The sequence below is a fragment of the Lemur catta genome, chromosome 7 (genome assembly GCF_020740605.2).
Source record: "Lemur catta isolate mLemCat1 chromosome 7, mLemCat1.pri, whole genome shotgun sequence".
NCBI lineage: Eukaryota > Metazoa > Chordata > Mammalia > Primates > Lemuridae > Lemur > Lemur catta.
In genome coordinates, this window is record NC_059134.1 from 5,319,831 (window position 1) to 5,341,252 (window position 21,422).

Below are 21,422 nucleotides of genomic sequence, written 5' to 3' on the forward strand. Positions count from 1 at the left end.
ACCCTAACCCTAACCCTAACACTATCCTTGGGCTGATGTTAACCCTAACCCTAACACTATCCTAGGGCTGATGCTAACCGTAACCCTAACACCATCCTGGGCCTGATGCTAACCCTAACCCTAACCCTAACACTATCATAGGTCTGATGCTAACCCTAACCCTAACACTATCCTTGGGCTGATGCTAACCCTAACCCTAACCCTAACACTATCCTAGGGCAGATGCTAACCCTAACGCTAACCCTAACACTATCCTTGAACTGATGCTAACCCTAACCCTAACCCTAACACTATCCTAGGCCTGATGATAACCCTAACCCTAACCCTAACACTATCCTAGGGTTTATGTTAACCCTAACCCTAACACTATCCTAGGGCTGATGCTAACCCTAACCCTAACCCTAACACTATCCTAGGGAGGATGCTAACCCTAACACTAAACCTAGCACTATCCTAGGGCTGATGCTAACCCTAAGACTAACACTATCATAGGGCTGATGCTAACCCTAACCCTAACCCAAACATTATCCTAGGGCGGATGCTAACCCTAACCCTAACCCTAACACTATCCTAGGGCTGATGCTAACCCTAACACTAACACTATCCTAGGCCTGATGCTAACCCTAACCCTAACCCTAACACTATCCTAGGGCTGATGCTAACCCTAACCCTAACACTATTCTCGGGCTGATGCTAACCCTAACACTAACACTATCCTAGGGCGGATGCTAACCCTAACCCTAACCCAAACATTATCCTAGGGCGGATGCTAACCCTAACCATAACCCTAACACTATCCTAGGGCTGATGCTAACCCTAACACTAACACTATCCTAGGCCTGATGCTAACCCTAACCCTAACCCTAACACTATCCTAGGACTGATGCTAATCCTAACCCTAACACTATCCTAGGGCTGATGCTAACCCTAACATTAACACTATCCTAGGGCGGATGCTAACCCTAACCCTAACCCTAACACTATCCTAGGTCTGATGCTAACCCTAACACTAACTCTAACACTATCTTAGGGCTGAGGCTAACCCTAACCCTAACACTATCCTACGGCTGATGCTAACCCGAACCCTAACCCTAACACTATCCTAGGGCTGATGCTAACCCTAAACATAACACTATCCTAGGCCTGATGCTAACCCTAACCCTAACCCTAACTCTATCCTAGGGTTGATGCTAACCCTAACCCTAACACTATCCTAGGGCTGATGCTAACCCTAACCCAAACCCTAACACTATCCTAGGGCTGATGCTAACCCTAACCCTAACACTATCCTAGGCCTGATGATAACCCTAACCCTGACCCTAACACTATCCTAGGGCTGATGGTAACCCTAATCCTAACACTATCCTAGGGCTGATGCTAACCCTAACCCTAACCCTAACACTATCCTAAGTCTGATGCTAACCCTAGCCCTCACACTATCCTAGGCCTGATGATAACCCTAACCCTAACCTTAACACTATCCTAGGGCTGATGCTAACCCTAACCCTAACCCTAACACTATCCTAGAGCTGATGCTAACCCTAACCCTAACACTATCCTAGGCCTGATGATAACCCTAACCCTAACCCTGACACTATCCTAGGGCTATTGCTAACCCTAACCCTAACACTATCCTAGGGCTGATGCTAACCCTAACCCTAACCCTAACACTATCCTAGGCCTGATGCTAACCCTATCCCTAACCCTAACACTCTCCTAGGGCTGAGGCTAACCCTAACCCTAACACTATCCTAGGGCTGATGCTAACCCTAACCCTAACCCAAACACTATCCTAGGGTTGATGCTAACCCTAACCCTAACACTATCCTAGGGCTGATGCTAACCCTAACCCTAACCCTAACACTATCCTAGGGCTGATGCTAACCCTAACCCTAACACTATCCTGGGGCTGATGCTAACCCTAACCCTAACCCTAACACTATCCTAGGGCTGATGCTAACCCTAACCCTAACACTATCCTAGGGCTGATGCTAACCCTAACACTAACACTAACACTATCCCAGGGCTGATGCTAACCCTAACACTAACACTATACTAGGGCTGATGCTAACCCTAACCCTAACCCTAACACTATCCTGGGGCTGATGCTAACCCTAACCCTAACCCAAACACTATCCTAGTGTTGTTGCTAACCCTAACCCTAACACTATCCTAGGGCTGATGCTAACCCTAACCCTAACCCTAACACTATCCTTGGGCTGATGCTAACCCTAACCCTAACACTATCCTGGGCCTGATGCTAACCCTAACCCTAACCCTAACACTATCATAGGTCTGATGCTAACCCTAACCCTAACACTATCCTTGGGCTGATGCTAACCCTAACTCTAACCCTAACACTATCCTAGGGCAGATGCTAACCCTAACGCTAACCCTAACACTATCCTTGAACTGATGCTAACCCTAACCCTAACCCTAACACTATACTAGGCCTGATGATAACCCTAACCCTAACCCTAACACAATCCTAGGGTTTATGTTAACCCTAACCCTAACACTATCCTAGGGCTGATGCTAACCCTAACCCTAACCCTAACACTTTCCTAGGGAGGATGCTAACCCTAACCCTAACCCTAACACTATCCTAGGGCTGATGCTAACCCTAAGACTAACACTATCCTAGGGCTGATGCTAACCCTAACCCTAACCCAAACATTATCCTAGGGCGGATGCTAACCCTAACCCTAACCCTAACACTATCCTAGGGCTGATGCTAACCCTAACACTAACACTATCCTAGGCCTGATGCTAACCCTAACCCTAACCCTAACACTATCGTAGGGCTGATGCTAACCCTAACCCTAACAATATTCTCGGGCTGATGCTAACCCTAACACTAACACTATCCTAGGGCGGATGCTAACCCTAACCCTAACCCTAACACTATCCTAGGGCTGATGCTAACCCTAACACTAACACTATCCTAGGGCTGATGCTAACCCTAACGTTAACCCTAACATTATCCTAGGGCTGATGCTAACCCTAACCCTAACTCTAACACTATCTTAGGGCTGAGGCTAACCCTAACCCTAACACTATCCTACGGCTGATGCTAACCCTAACCCTAACCCTAACACTATCCTAGGGCTGATGCTAACCCTAACCCTAACACTATCCTAGGGCTGATGCTAATCCTAACCCTAACCCTAACACTATCCTAGGGCTGATGCTAACCCTAACCCTAACACTATCCTAGGGCTGATGCTAACCCTAACCCTAAACCTAACACTATCCTAGGGGGGATGATAACCCTAACCCTAACCCTAACACTATCCTAGGGCTGATGCTAACCCTAACACTAACACTATCCTAGGGCTGATGCTAACCCTAACAATAACCCTAACACTCTCCAAGGGCTGATGCTAACCCTAACCCTAACCCTAACACTATCCTAGGGCTGATGCTAACCCTAACCCTAACACTATCCTAGGGCTGATGCTAACCCTAACCCTAACCCTAACACTAAACTAGGGTTGATGCTAACCCTAACCCTAACACTATCCTAGGGCTGATGCTAACCCTAACCCTAACCCTAACACTATCTTAGGGCTGATGCTAACCCTAACCCTAACCCTAAGACTATCCTAGGGCGGATGCTAACCCTAACCCTAACCCTAACACTATCCTAGGGCTAATGCTAACCCTCACCCTAACACTATCCTAGGGCTGATGCTAACCCTAACCCTAACCCTAACATTATCCTAGGGCGGATGCTAACCCTAACCCTAACCATAACACTATCCTAGGGCTGATGCTAACCCTAACACTAACACTATCCTAGGCCTGATGCTAACCCTAACCCTAACCCTAACACTATCCTAGGGCTAATGCTAACCCTAACCCTAACACTATCCTAGGGCTGATGCTCACCCTAACACTAACACTATCCTAGGGCTGATGCTAACACTAACCCTAACCCTAACACTCTCCAAGGGCTGATGCTAACCCTAACCCTAACCCTAACACTATCCTAGGGCTGATGCTAACCCTAACCCTAACTCTAACACTATCTTAGGGCTGAGGCTAACCCTAACCCTAACACTATCCTACGGCTGATGCTAACCCTAACAATAACCCTAACACTATCCTAGGGCTGATGCTAACCCTAACCCTAACACTATCCTAGGCCGGATGCTAACCCTAACCCTAACCCTAACACTATCCTAGGGCTGATGCTAACCCTAACCCTAACACTATCTTAGGCCTGATGCTAACCCTAACCCTAACCCTAACACTATCCTAGGGCTGATGCTAACCCTAACCCTAACTCTAACACTATCTTAGGGCTGAGGCTAACCCTAACCCTAACACTATCCTACGGCTGATGCTAACCTGAACCCTAACCCTAACACTATCCTAGGGCTGATGATAACCCTAAAAATAACACTATCCTAGGCCTGATGCTAACCCTAACCCTAACCCTAACTCTATCCTAGGGCTGATGCTAACCCTAACCCTAACACTATCCTAGGCCGGATGCTAACCCTAACCCTAACCCTAACACTATCCCAGGGCTGATGCTAACCCTAACCCTAACACTATCCTAGGGCTGATGCTAACCCTAACCCTAACCCTAACACTATCCTAGGGCTGAGGCTAACCCTAACCCTAACCCAAACTCTATCCTAGTGTTGATGCTAACCGTAACCCTAACACTATCCTAGGGCTGATGCTAACCCTAACCCTAACCCTAACACTATCCTTGGGCTGATGCTAACCCTAACCCTAACACTATCCTGGGCCTGATGCTAACCCTAACCCTAACCCTAACACTATCATAGGTCTGATGCTAACCCTAACCCTAACACTATCCTTGGGCTGATGCTAACCCTAACCCTAACCCTAACACTATCCTAGGGCAGATGCTAACCCTAACGCTAACCCTAACACTATCCTTGAACTGATGCTAACCCTAACCCTAACCCTAACACTATCCTAGGCCTGATGATAACCCTAACCCTAACCCTAACACTATCCCAGGGTTTATGTTAACCCTAACCCTAACACTATCCTAGGGCTGATGCTAACCCTAACCCTAACCCTAACACTATCCTAGGGAGGATGCTAACCCTAACCCTAACCCTAACACTATCCTAGGGCTGATGCTAACCCTAAGACTAACACTATCCTAGGGCTGATGCTAACCCTAACCCTAACCCAAACATTATCCTAGGGCGGATGCTAACCCTAACCCTAACCCTAACACTATCCTAGGGCTGATGCTAACCCTAACACTAACACTATCCTAGGCCTGATGCTAACCCTAACCCTAACCCTAACACTATCGTAGGGCTGATGCTAACCCTAACCCTAACACTATTCTCGGGCTGATGCTAACCCTAACACTAACACTATCCTAGGGCGGATGCTAACCCTAACCCTAACCCTAACACTATCCTAGGGCTGATGCTAACCCTAACACTAACACTATCCTAGGGCTGATGCTAACCCTAACCCTAACCCTAACATTATCCTAGGGCTGATGCTAACCCTAACCCTAACTCTAACACTATCTTAGGGCTGAGGCTAACCCTAACCCTAACACTATCCTACGGCTGATGCTAACCCTAACCCTAACCCTAACACTATCCTAGGGCTGATGCTAACCCTAACCCTAACACTATCCTAGGGCTGATGCTAATTCTAACCCTAACCCTAACACTATCCTAGGGCTGATGCTAACCCTAACCCTAACACTATCCTAGGGCTGATGCTAACCCTAACCCTAAACCTAACACTATCCTAGGGGGGATGATAACCCTAACCCTAACCCTAACACTATCCTAGGGCTGATGCTAACCCTAACACTAACACTATCCTAGGGCTGATGCTAACCCTAACAATAACCCTAACACTCTCCAAGGGCTGATGCTAACCCTAACCCTAACCCTAACACTATCCTAGGGCTGATGCTAACCCTAACCCTAACACTATCCTAGGGCTGATGCTAACCCTAACCCTAACCCTAACACTAAACTAGGGTTGATGCTAACCCTAACCCTAACACTATCCTAGGGCTGATGCTAACCCTAACCCTAACCCTAACACTATCTTAGGGCTGATGCTAACCCTAACCCTAACCCTAAGACTATCCTAGGGCGGATGCTAACCCTAACCCTAACCCTAACACTATCCTAGGGCTGATGCTAACCCTAACACTAACACTATCCTAGGCCTGATGCTAACCCTAACCCTAACCCTAACACTATCCTAGGGCTAATGCTAACCCTAACCCTAACACTATCCTAGGGCTGATGCTCACCCTAACACTAACACTATCCTAGGGCTGATGCTAACACTAACCCTAACCCTAACACTCTCCAAGGGCTGATGCTAAACCTAACCCTAACCCTAACACTATCCTAGGGCTGATGCTAACCCTAACCCTAACTCTAACACTATCATAGGGCTGAGGCTAACCCTAACCCTAACACTATCCTACGGCTGATGCTAACCCTAACCCTAACCCTAACACTATCCTAGGGCTGATGCTAACCCCAACCCTAACACTATCCTAGGCCGGATGCTAACCCTAACCCTAACCCTAACACTATCCTAGGGCTGATGCTAACCCTAACCCTAACACTATCCTAGGGCTGATGCTAACCCTAACCCTAACCCTAACACTATCCTAGGGCTGATGCTAACCCTAACCCTAACTCTAACACTATCTTAGGGCTGAGGCTAACCCTAACCCTAACACTATCCTACGGCTGATGCTAACCCGAACCCTAACCCTAACACTATCCTAGGGCTGATGCTAACCCTAAAAATAACACTATCCTAGGCCTGATGCTAACCCTAACCCTAACCCTAACTCTATCCTAGGGTTGATGCTAACCCTAACCCTAACACTATCCTAGGGCTGATGCTAACCCTAACCCAAACCCTAACACTATCCTAGGGCTGATGCTAACCCTAACCCTAACACTATCCTAGGCCTGATGATAACCCTAACCCTTACCCTAACACTATCCTAGGGCTGATGCTAACCCTAACCCTAACACTATCCTAGGGCTGATGCTAACCCTAACCCTAACCCTAACACTATCCTAAGTATGATGCTAACCCTAGCCCTCACACTATCCTAGGCCTGATGATAACCCTAACCCTAACCTTAACACTATCCTAGGGCTGATGCTAACCCTAACCCTAACCCTAACACTATCCTAGAGCTGATGCTAACCCTAACCCTAACACTATCCTAGGCCTGATGATAACCCTAACCCTAACCCTGACACTATCCTAGGTCTGATGCTAACCCTAACCCTAACACTATCCTAGGGCTGATGATAACCCTAACCCTAACCCTAACAGTATCCTAGGCCTGATGCTAACCCTATCCCTAACCCTAACACTCTCCTAGGGCTGAGGCTAACCCTAACGTAACACTATCCTAGGGCTGATGCTAACCCTAACCCTAACCCAAACACTATTCTAGGGTTGATGCTAACCCTAACCCTAACACTATCCTAGGGCTGATGCTAACCCTAACCCTAACCCTAACACTATCCTTGGGCTGATGCTAACCCTAACCCTAACACTATCCTGGGCCTGATGCTAACCCTAACCCTAACCCTAACACTATCATAGGGCTGATGCTAACCCTAACCCTAACACTATCCTTGGGCTGATGCTAACCCTAACCTTAACCCTAACACTATCCTAGGGCAGATGCTAACTCTAACGCTAACCCTAACACTATCCTTGAACTGATGCTAACCCTAACCCTAAACCTAACACTATCCTAGGCCTGATGATAACCCTAACCCTAACCCTAACACTATCCTAGGGTTTATGTTAACCCTAACCCTAACACTATCCTAGGGCTGATGCTAAAGCTAACCCTAACCCTAACACTATCCTAGGGCGGATGCTAACCCTAACCCTAACCCTAACACTATCCTAGGGCTGATGCTAACCCTAACACTAACACTATCCTAGGGCTGATGCTAACCCTAACCCTAACCCAAACATTATCCTAGGGCGGATGCTAACCCTATCCATAACCCTAACACTATCCTAGGGCTGATGCTAACCCTAACACTAACACTATCCTAGGCCTGATGCTAACCCTAACCCTAACCCTAACACTATCCTAGGGCTGATGCTAACCCTAACCCTAACCCAAACATTATCCTAGGGCGGATGCTAACCCTAACCATAACCCTAACACTATCCTAGGGCTGATGCTAACCCTAACACTAACACTATCCTAGGCCTGATGCTAACCCTAACCCTAACCCTAACACTATCCTAGGGCTGATGCTAACCCTAACGCTAACACTAGCCTAGGGCTGATGCTAACCCTAACACTAACACTATCCTAGGGCGGATGCTAACCCTAACCCTAACCCTAACACTATCCTAGGGCTGATGCTAACCCGAACCCTAACCCTAACACTATCCTAGGGCTGATGCTAACCCTAACCATAACACTATCCTAGGCCTGATGCTAAACCTAACCCTAACCCTAACTCTATCCTAGGGTTGATGCTAACCCTAACCCTAACACTATCCTAGGGCTGATGCTAACCCTAACCCAAACCCTAACACTATCCTAGGGCTGATGCTAACCCTAACCCTAACACTATCCTAGGCCTGATGATAACCCTAACCCTGACCCTAACACTATCCTAGGGCTGATGCTAACCCTAACCCTAACACTATCCTAGGGCTGATGCTAACCCTAACCCTAACCCTAACACTATCCTAAGTCTGATGCTAACCCTAGCCCTCACACTATCCTAGGCCTGATGATAACCCTAACCCTAACCTTAACACTATCCTAGGGCTGATGCTAACCCTAACCCTAACCCTAACACTATCCTAGAGCTGATGCTAACCCTAACCCTAACACTATCCTAGGCCTGATGCTAACCCTAACCCTAACCCTGACACTATCCTAGGGCTGATGCTAACCCTAACCCTAACACTATCCTAGGGCTGATGCTAACCCTAACCCTAACCCTAACACTATCCTAGGCCTGATGCTAACCCTATCCATAACCCTAACACTCTCCTAGGGCTGAGGCTAACCCTAACCCTAACACTATCCTAGGGCTGATGCTAACCCTAACCCTAACCCAAACACTATCCTAGGGTTGATGCTAACCCTAACCCTAACACTATCCTAGGGCTGATGCTAACCCTAACCCTAACCCTAACACTATCCTAGGCCTGATGCTAACCCTATCCATAACCCTAACACTCTCCTAGGGCTGAGGCTAACCCTAACCCTAACACTATCCTAGGGCTGATGCTAACCCTAACCCTAACCCAAACACTATCCTAGGGTTGATGCTAACCCTAACCCTAACACTATCCTAGGGCTGATGCTAACCCTAACCCTAACCCTAACACTATCCTTGGGCTGATGCTAACCCTAACCCTAACACTATCCTGGGCCTGATGCTAACCCTAACCCTAACCCTAACCCTATCATAGGGCTGATGATAACCCTAACCCTAACACTATCCTTGGGCTGATGCTAACCCTAACCTTAACCGTAACACTATCCTAGGGCAGATGCTAACCCTAACGCTAACCCTAACACTATCCTTGAACTGATGCTAACCCTAACCCTAACCCTAACACTATCCTAGGCCTGATGATAACACTAACCCTAACCCTAACACTATCCTACGGTTTATGTTAACCCTAACCCTAACACTATCCTAGGGCTGATGCTAAACCTAACCCTAACCCTAACACTATCCTAGGGCAGATGCTAACCCTAACCCTAACCCTAACACTATCCTAGGGCTGATGCTAACCCTAACACTAACACTATCCTAGGGCTGATGCTAACCCTAACCCTAACCCAAACATTATCCTAGGGCGGATGCTAACCCTAACCATAACCCTAACACTATCCTAGGGCTGATGCTAACCCTAACACTAACACTATCCTAGGCCTGATGCTAACCCTAACCCTAACCCTAACACTATCCTAGGGCTGATGCTAACCCTAACCCTAACACTATCCTAGGGCTGATGCTAACCCTAACACTAACACTATCCTAGGCCGGATGCTAACCCTAACCCTAACCCTAACACTATCCTAGGGCTGATGCTAACCCTAACACTAACACTATCCTAGGGCTGATGCTAACCCTAACCCTAACCCTAACATTATCCTAGGGCTGATGCTAACCCTAACCCTAACTCTAACACTATCTTAGGGCTGAGGCTAACCCTAACCCTAACACTATCCTACGGCTGATGCTAACCCTAACGCTAACACTATCCTAGGGCTGATGCTAACCCTAACCCTAACCCTAACACTATCCTAGGGCTGATGCTAACCCTAACCTTAACTCTAACACTATCATAGGGCTGAGGCTAACCCTAACCCTTACACTATCCTACGGCTGATGCTAACCCTAACCCTAACCCTAACACTATCCTAGGGCTGATGCTAACCCCAACCCTAACACTATCCTAGGCCGGATGCTAACCCTAACCCTAACCCTAACACTATCCTAGGGCTGATGCTAACCCTAACCCTAACACTATCCTAGGGCTGATGCTAACCCTAACCCTAACCCTAACACTATCCTAGGGCTGATGCTAACCCTAACCCTAACTCTAACACTATCTTAGGGCTGAGGCTAACCCTAACCCTAACACTATCCTACGGCTGATGCTAACCCGAACCCTAACCCTAACACTATCCTAGGGCTGATGCTAACCCTAAAAATAACACTATCCTAGGCCTGATGCTAACCCTAACCCTAACCCTAACTCTATCCTAGGGTTGATGCTAACCCTAACCCTAACACTATCCTAGGGCTGATGCTAACCCTAGCCCAAACCCTAACACTATCCTAGGGCTGATGCTAACCCTAACCCTAACACTATCCTAGGCCTGATGATAACCCTAACCCTTACCCTAACACTATCCTAGGGCTGATGCTAACCCTAACCCTAACACTATCCTAGGGCTGATGCTAACCCTAACCCTAACCCTAACACTATCCTAAGTATGATGCTAACCCTAGCCCTCACACTATCCTAGGCCTGATGATAACCCTAACCCTAACCTTAACACTATCCTAGGGCTGATGCTAACCCTAACCCTAACCCTAACACTATCCTAGAGCTGATGCTAACCCTAACCCTAACACTATCCTAGGCCTGATGCTAAACCTAACCCTAACCCTAACTCTATCCTAGGGTTGATGCTAACCCTAACCCTAACACTATCCTAGGGCTGATGCTAACCCTAACCCAAACCCTAACACTATCCTAGGGCTGATGCTAACCCTAACCCTAACACTATCCTAGGCCTGATGATAACCCTAACCCTGACCCTAACACTATCCTGGGGCAGATGCTAACCCTAACCCTAACACTATCCTAGGGCTGATGCTAACCCTAACCCTAACCCTAACACTATCCTAAGTCTGATGCTAACCCTAGCCCTCACACTATCCTAGGCCTGATGATAACCCTAACCCTAACCTTAACACTATCCTAGGGCTGATGCTAACCCTAACCCTAACCCTAACACTATCCTAGAGCTGATGCTAACCCTAACCCTAACACTATCCTAGGCCTGATGCTAACCCTAACCCTAACCCTGACACTATCCTAGGGCTGATGCTAACCCTAACCCTAACACTATCCTAGGGCTGATGCTAACCCTAACCCTAACCCTAACACTATCCTAGGCCTGATGCTAACCCTATCCATAACCCTAACACTCTCCTAGGGCTGAGGCTAACCCTAACCCTAACACTATCCTAGGGCTGATGCTAACCCTAACCCTAACCCAAACACTATCCTAGGGTTGATGCTAACCCTAACCCTAACACTATCCTAGGGCTGATGCTAACCCTAACCCTAACCCTAACACTATCCTTGGGCTGATGCTAACCCTAACCCTAACACTATCCTGGGCCTGATGCTAACCCTAACCCTAACCCTAACCCTATCATAGGGCTGATGATAACCCTAACCCTAACACTATCCTTGGGCTGATGCTAACCCTAACCTTAACCGTAACACTATCCTAGGGCAGATGCTAACCCTAACGCTAACCCTAACACTATCCTTGAACTGATGCTAACCCTAACCCTAACCCTAACACTATCCTAGGCCTGATGATAACACTAACCCTAACCCTAACACTATCCTAGGGTTTATGTTAACCCTAACCCTAACACTATCCTAGGGCTGATGCTAAACCTAACCCTAACCCTAACACTATCCTAGGGCGGATGCTAACCCTAACCCTAACCCTAACACTATCCTAGGGCTGATGCTAACCCTAACACTAACACTATCCTAGGGCTGATGGTAACCCTAACCCTAACCCAAACATTATCCTAGGGCGGATGCTAACCCTAACCATAACCCTAACACTATCCTAGGGCTGATGCTAACCCTAACACTAACACTATCCTAGGCCTGATGCTAACCCTAACCCTAACCCTAACACTATCCTAGGGCTGATGCTAACCCTAACCCTAACACTATCCTAGGGCTGATGCTAACCCTAACACTAACACTATCCTAGGCCGGATGCTAACCCTAACCCTAACCCTAACACTATCCTAGGGCTGATGCTAACCCTAACACTAACACTATCCTAGGGCTGATGCTAACCCTAACCCTAACCCTAACATTATCCTAGGGCTGATGCTAACCCTAACCCTAACTCTAACACTATCTTAGGGCTGAGGCTAACCCTAACCCTAACACTATCCTACGGCTGATGCTAACCCTAACGCTAACACTATCCTAGGGCTGATGCTAACCCTAACCCTAACCCTAACACTATCCTAGGGCTGATGCTAACCCTAACCTTAACTCTAACACTATCATAGGGCTGAGGCTAACCCTAACCCTTACACTATCCTACGGCTGATGCTAACCCTAACCCTAACCCTAACACTATCCTAGGGCTGATGCTAACCCCAACCCTAACACTATCCTAGGCCGGATGCTAACCCTAACCCTAACCCTAACACTCTCCTAGGGCTGATGCTAACCCTAACCCTAACACTATCCTAGGGCTGATGCTAACCCTAACCCTAACCCTAACACTATCCTAGGGCTGATGCTAACCCTAACCCTAACTCTAACACTATCTTAGGGCTGAGGCTAACCCTAACCCTAACACTATCCTACGGCTGATGCTAACCCGAACCCTAACCCTAACACTATCCTAGGGCTGATGCTAACCCTAAAAATAACACTATCCTAGGCCTGATGCTAACCCTAACCCTAACCCTAACTCTATCCTAGGGTTGATGCTAACCCTAACCCTAACACTATCCTAGGGCTGATGCTAACCCTAGCCCAAACCCTAACACTATCCTAGGGCTGATGCTAACCCTAACCCTAACACTATCCTAGGCCTGATGATAACCCTAACCCTTTCCCTAACACTATCCTAGGGCTGATGCTAACCCTAACCCTAACACTATCCTAGGGCTGATGCTAACCCTAACCCTAACACTAACACTATCCTAAGTATGATGCTAACCCTAGCCCTCACACTATCCTAGGCCTGATGATAACCCTAACCCTAACCTTAACACTATCCTAGGGCTGATGCTAACCCTAACCCTAACCCTAACACTATCCTAGAGCTGATGCTAACCCTAACCCTAACACTATCCTAGGCCTGATGATAACCCTAACCCTAACCCTGACACTATCCTAGGTCTGATGCTAACCCTAAGCCTAACACTATCCTAGGGCTGATGCTAACCCTAACCCTAACCCTAACAGTATCCTAGGCCTGATGCTAACCCTATCCCTAACCCTAACACTCTCCTAGGGCTGAGGCTAACCCTAACCCTAACACTATCCTAGGGCTGATGCTAACCCTAACCCTAACCCAAACACTATTCTAGGGTTGATGCTAACCCTAACCCTAACACTATCCTAGGGCTGATGCTAACCCTAACCCTAACCCTAACACTATCCTTGGGCTGATGCTAACCCTAACCCTAACACTATCCTGGGCCTGATGCTAACCCTAACCCTAACCCTAACACTATCATAGGGCTGATGCTAACCCTAACCCTAACACTATCCTTGGGCTGATGCTAACCCTAACCTTAACCCTAACACTATCCTAGGGCAGATGCTAACTCTAACGCTAACCCTAACACTATCCTTGAACTGATGCTAACCCTAACCCTAAACCTAACACTATCCTAGGCCTGATGATAACCCTAACCCTAACCCTAACACTATCCTAGGGTTTATGTTAACCCTAACCCTAACACTATCCTAGGGCTGATGCTAAAGCTAACCCTAACCCTAACACTATCCTAGGGCGGATGCTAACCCTAACCCTAACCCTAACACTATCCTAGGGCTGATGCTAACCCTAACACTAACACTATCCTAGGGCTGATGCTAACCCTAACCCTAACCCAAACATTATCCTAGGGCGGATGCTAACCCTAACCATAACCCTAACACTATCCTAGGGCTGATGCTAACCCTAACACTAACACTATCCTAGGCCTGATGCTAACCCTAACCCTAACCCTAACACTATCCTAGGGCTGATGGTAACCCTAACCCTAACACTATCCTAGGGCTGATGCTAACCCTAACCCTAACCCAAACATTATCCTAGGGCGGATGCTAACCCTAACCATAACCCTAACACTATCCTAGGGCTGATGCTAACCCTAACACTAACACTATCCTAGGCCTGATGCTAACCCTAACCCTAACCCTAACACTATCCTAGGGCTGATGCTAACCCTAACGCTAACACTAGCCTAGGGCTGATGCTAACCCTAACACTAACACTATCCTAGGGCGGATGCTAACCCTAACCCTAACCCTAACACTATCCTAGGGCTGATGCTAACCCGAACCCTAACCCTAACACTATCCTAGGGCTGATGCTAACCCTAACCATAACACTATCCTAGGCCTGATGCTAAACCTAACCCTAACCCTAACTCTATCCTAGGGTTGATGCTAACCCTAACCCTAACACTATCCTAGGGCTGATGCTAACCCTAACCCAAACCCTAACACTATCCTAGGGCTGATGCTAACCCTAACCCTAACACTATCCTAGGCCTGATGATAACCCTAAACCTGACCCTAACACTATCCTAGGGCTGATGCTAACCCTAACCCTAACACTATCCTAGGGCTGATGCTAACCCTAACCCTAACCCTAACACTATCCTAAGTCTGATGCTAACCCTAGCCCTCACACTATCCTAGGCCTGATGATAACCCTAACCCTAACCTTAACACTATCCTAGGGCTGATGCTAACCCTAACCCTAACCCTAACACTATCCTAGAGCTGATGCTAACCCTAACCCTAACACTATCCTAGGCCTGATGCTAACCCTAACCCTAACCCTGACACTATCCTAGGGCTGATGCTAACCCTAACCCTAACACTATCCTAGGGCTGATGCTAACCCTAACCCTAACCCTAACACTATCCTAGGCCTGATGCTAACCCTATCCCTAACCCTAACACTCTCCTAGGGCTGAGGCTAACCCTAACCCTAACACTATCCTAGGGCTGATGCTAACCCTAACCCTAACCCAAACACTATCCTAGGGTTGATGCTAACCCTAACCCTAACACTAACACTATCCTAGGGCTGATGCTAACCCTAACCCTAACCCTAACATTATCCTAGGGCTGATGCTAACCCTAACCCTAACTCTAACACTATCTTAGGGCTGAGGCTAACCCTAACCCTAACACTATCCTACGGCTGATGCTAACCCTAACGCTAACACTATCCTAGGGCTGATGCTAACCCTAACCCTAACCCTAACACTATCCTAGGGCTGATGCTAACCCTAACCCTAACACTATCCTAGGGCTGATGCTACCCCTAACCCTAAACTTAACACTATCCTAGGGGGGATGCTAACCCTAACCCTAACCCTAACACTATCCTAGGGCTGATGCTAACCCTAACACTAACACTATCCTAGGGCTGATGCTAACCCTAACCCTAACCCTAACACTCTCCAAGGGCTGATGCTAACCCTAACCCTAACCCTAACACTATCCTAGGGCTGATGCTAACCCTAACCCTAACACTATCCTAGGGCTGATGCTAACCCTAACCCTAACCCTAACCCTAACACTAACCTACGGCTGATGCTAACCCTAACCCTAACACTATCCTAGGGCTGATGCTAACCCTAACCCTAACTCTATCACTATCCTAGGGCTGATGCTAACCCTAACCCTAACACTATCCTAGGGCTGATGCTAACCCTAACCCTAACCCTAACACTATCCTAGAGCTGATGCTAACCCTAACACTAACACTATCCTAGGGCTGATGCTAACCCTAACCCTAACCCTCACAGTATCCTAGGGATGATGCTAACCCTAACCCTAACCCAAACACTATCCTAGGGTTGATGCTAACCCTAACCCTAACACTGTCCTAGGGCTGATGCTAACCCTAACCCTAAACCTAACACTATCCTTGGGCTGATGCTAACCCTAACCATAACACTATCCTGGGCCTGATGCTAACCCTAACCCTAACCCTAACACTATCATAGGGCTGATGCTAACCCTAACACTAACACTATCCTTGGGCTGATGCTAACCCTAACCCTAACCCTAACACTATCCTAGGGCAGATGCTAACCCTAACGCTAACCCTAACACTATCCTTGAACTGATGCTAACCCTAACCCTAACCCTAACAATATCCTAGGCCTGATGATAACCCTAACCCTAACCCTAACACTATCCTAGGATTTATGTTAACCCTAACCCTAACACTATCCTAGGGCTGATGCTAACCCTAACCCTAACCCTAACAATATCCTAGGGCGGATGCTAACCCTAACCCTAACCCTAACACTATCCTAGGGCTGATGCTAACCCTAACACTAACACTATCCTAGGGCTGATGCTAACCCTAACCCTAACCCTAACATTATCCTAGGGCGGATGCTAACCATAACACTAACCCTAACACTATCCTAGGGCTGATGCTAACCCCAACACTAACACTATCCTAGGCCTGATGCTTACCCTAACCCTAACCCTAACACTATCCCAGGGCTGATGCTAACCCTGACCCTAACACTATCCTAGGGCTGATGCTAACCCTAACACTAACACTATCCTAGGGCTGATGCTAACCCTAACCCTAACCCTAACACTCTTCAAGGGCTGATGCTAACCCTAACCCTAACCCTAACACTATCCTAGGGCTGAGGCTAACCCTAACCCTAACTCTAACACTATTTTAGGGCTGAGGCTAACCCTAACCCTAACACTATCCTACGGCTGATGCTAAACCTAACCCTAACACTAACACTATCCTAGGGCTGATGCTAACCCTAACCCTAACACTATCCTAGGCCTGATGCTAACGCTAACCCTAACCCTAACACTATCCTAGGGCTGATGCTAACCCTAACCCTAACACTATCCTAGGGCTGATGCTAACCCTAACCCTAACCCTAACACTATCCTAGGGCTGATGCTAACCCTAACCCTAACACTATCCTAGGCCTGATGATAACCCTAACCCTAACCCTAACACTATCCTAGGGCTGATGCTAACAATAACCCTAACATTATCCTAGGGCGGATGCTAACCCTAACCCTAACCCTAACACTATCCTAGGGCTGATGCTAACTCTAACACTAACACTATCGTAGGCCTGATGCTAACCCTAACCCTAACACTAACACTATCCTAGGGCTAATGCTAACCCTAACCCTAACACTATCCTAGGGCTGATGCTCACCCTAACACTAACACTATCCTAGGGCTGATGCTAACCCTAACCCTAACCCTAACACTCTCCAAGGGCTGATGCTAACCCTAACCCTAACACTATCCTAGGGCTGATGCTAACCCTAACCCTAACTCTAACACTATCTTAGGGCTGAGGCTAACCCTAACCCTAACACTATCCTACGGCTGATGCTAACCCTAACCCTAACCCTAACACTATCCTAGGGCTGATGTTAACCCTAAACCTAACACTATCCTAGGGCTGATGCTAACCCTAACCCTAAACCTAACACTATCCTTGGGCTGATGCTAACCCTAACCATAACACTATCCTGGGCCTGATGCTAACCCTAACCCTAACCCTAACACTATCATAGGGCTGATGCTAACCCTAACACTAACACTATCCTTGGGCTGATGCTAACCCTAACCCTAACCCTAACACTATCCTAGGGCAGATGCTAACCCTAACGCTAACCCTAACACTATCCTTGAACTGATGCTAACCCTAACCCTAACCCTAACAATATCCTAGGCCTGATGATAACCCTAACCCTAACCCTAACACTATCCTAGGATTTATGTTAACCCTAACCCTAACACTATCCTAGGGCTGATGCCAACCCTAACCCTAACCCTAACAATATCCTAGGGCGGATGCTAACCCTAACCCTAACCCTAACACAATCCTAGGCCTGATGCTAACCCTAACACTAACACTATCCTAGGGCTGATGCTAACCCTAACCCTAACCCTAACATTATCCTAGGGCGGATGCTAACCATAACACTAACCCTAACACTATCCTAGGGCTGATGCTAACCCCAACACTAACACTATCCTAGGCCTGATGCTTACCCTAACCCTAACCCTAACACTATCCCAGGGCTGATGCTAACCCTAACCCTAACACTATCCTAAGGCTGATGCTAACCCTAACACTAACACTATCCTAGGGCTGATGCTAACCCTAACCCTAACCCTAACACTCTCCAAGGGCTGATGCTAACCCTAACCCTAACCCTAACACTATCCTAGGGCTGATGCTAACCCTAACCCTAACTCTAACACTATTTTAGGGCTGAGGCTAACCCTAACCCTAACACTATCCTACGGCTGATGCTAAACCTAACCCTAACACTAACACTATCCTAGGGCTGATGCTAACCCTAACCCTAACACTATCCTAGGCCTGATGCTAACCCTAACCCTAACCCTAACACTATCCTAGGGCTGATGCTAACCCTAACCCTAACACTATCCTAGGGCTGATGCTAACCCTAACCCTAACCCTAACACTATCCTAGGGCTGATGCTAACCCTAACCCTAACACTATCCTAGGCCTGATGAAAACCCTAACCCTAACCCTAACACTATCCTAGGGCTGATGCTAACAATAACCCTAACACTATCCTAGGGCTGATGCTAACCCTATCCCTAACCCTAACACTCTCCTAGGGTTTAGGCTAACCCTAACCCTAACACTATCCTAGGGCTGATGCTAACCCTAACCCTAACCCAAACACTATCCTAGGGTGGATGCTAACCCTAACCCTAACACTATCCTAGGGCTCATTCTAACCCTAACCCTAACCCTAACACTATCCTTGTGCTGATGCTAACCCTAACCCTAACACTATCCTGGGCCTGATGCTAACCCTAACCCTAACCCTAACACTATCCTAAGGCTGATACTAACCCTAACCCTAACACTATCATTGGGCTGATGCTAACCCTAACCCTAACCCTAACAATATCCTAGGGCAGATGCTAACCCTAACCCTAACCCTAACACTATCCTTGGGTGATGCTAACCCTAACCCTAACACTATCCTGGGCTTGATGCTAACCCTAACCCTAACCCTAACACTATCCTAGGGCTGATGCTAACCCTAACCCTAACACTATCCTTGGGCTGATGCTAACCCTAACCATAACCCTAACAATATCCTAGGGCAGATGCTAACCCTAACGCTAACCCTAACACTATCCTTGAAGTGATGCTAACCCTAACCCTAACCCTAACACTATCCTAGGCCTGATGATAACCCTAACCCTAACCCTAACACTATCCTAGGGTTTATGTTAACCCTAACCCTAACACTATCCTAGGGCTGATGCTAACCCTAACCCTAACCCTTACAATATCCTAGGGCGGATGCTAACCCTAACCCTAACACAAACACTATCCTAGGGCTGATGCTAACCCTAACACTAACACTATCCTAGGGCTGATGCTAACCCTAACCCTAACCCTAACATTATCCTAGGGCTGTTGCTAACCCGTAACCCTAACTCTAACACTATCTTAGGGTTGAGGCTAACCCTAACCCTAACACTATCCTGCGACTGATGCTAACCCTAACCCTAACCCTAACACTATCCTAGGGCTGATGCTAACCCTAACACTAACACTATCCTAGGGCTCATGCTAACCCTAACCCTAACCCTAACACTATCCTAGGGCTGATGCTAACCCTAACCCTAACACTATCCTAGGGCTGATGCTAACCCTAACCCTAACCCTAACACTATCCTAGGGCTGATGCTAACCCTAACCCTAACACTATCCTATGCCTGATGATAACCCTAACCCTAACCCTAACACTATCCTAGGGCTGATGCTAACCCTAACCATAACACTATCCTAGGGCTGATTCTAACCCTAACCCTAACCCTAACACTATCCTAGGGCTGATGCTAACCCTAACGCTAACCCTAACACTATCCTTGAACTGATGCTAACCCTAACCCTAACCCTAACACTATCCTAGGCCTGATGATAACCCTAACCCTAACCCTAACACTATCCTAGGGTTTATGTTAACCCTAACCCTAACACTATCCTAGGGCTGATGCTAACCCTAACCCTAAACCTAACACTATCCTAGGGCGGATCCTAACCCTAACCCTAACCCTAACACTATCCTAGGGCTGATGCTAACCCTAACACTAACACTATCCTAGGGCTGAAGTTAACCGTAACCCTAACCCTAACACTCTCCAAGGGCTGATGCTAACCCTAACCCTAACCCTAACACTATCCTAGGGCTGATGCTAACCCTAACCCTAACACTATCCTAGGGCTGATGCTGACCCTAACCCTAACCCTAACACTATCCTAGGGTTGATGCTAACCCTAACCCTAACACTATCCTAGGGCTGATGCTAACCCTACCCCTAACCCTAACACTATCCTAGGGCTGATGCTAACCCTAACACTAACACTATCCTGGGGCTGATGCTAACCCTACCCCTAACCCTAATACTAACCTAGGGCTGATGCTAACCCTAACCCTAACACTACCCTAGGGCTGATGCTAACCCTAACCCTAACCCTAACACTATCCTAGGGCTGATGCTAACCCTAACCCTAACATTATCCTAGGGTGATGCTAACCCTAACCCTAATCCTAAAACTATCCTAGGGCTGATGCTAACCCTAACAGTAACACTATCCTAGGGGTGATGCTAACCCTAACCCTAACCCTAACACTATCCTAGGGCTGATGCTAACCCTAACCCTAACCCAAACACTATCCTAGGGTTGATGCTAACCCTAACCCTAACACTATCCTAGGGCTGATGCTAACCCTAGACCTCACACTATACTAGGCCTGATGATAACCATAACCCTAACCTTAACACTATCCTAGGGCTGATGCTAAC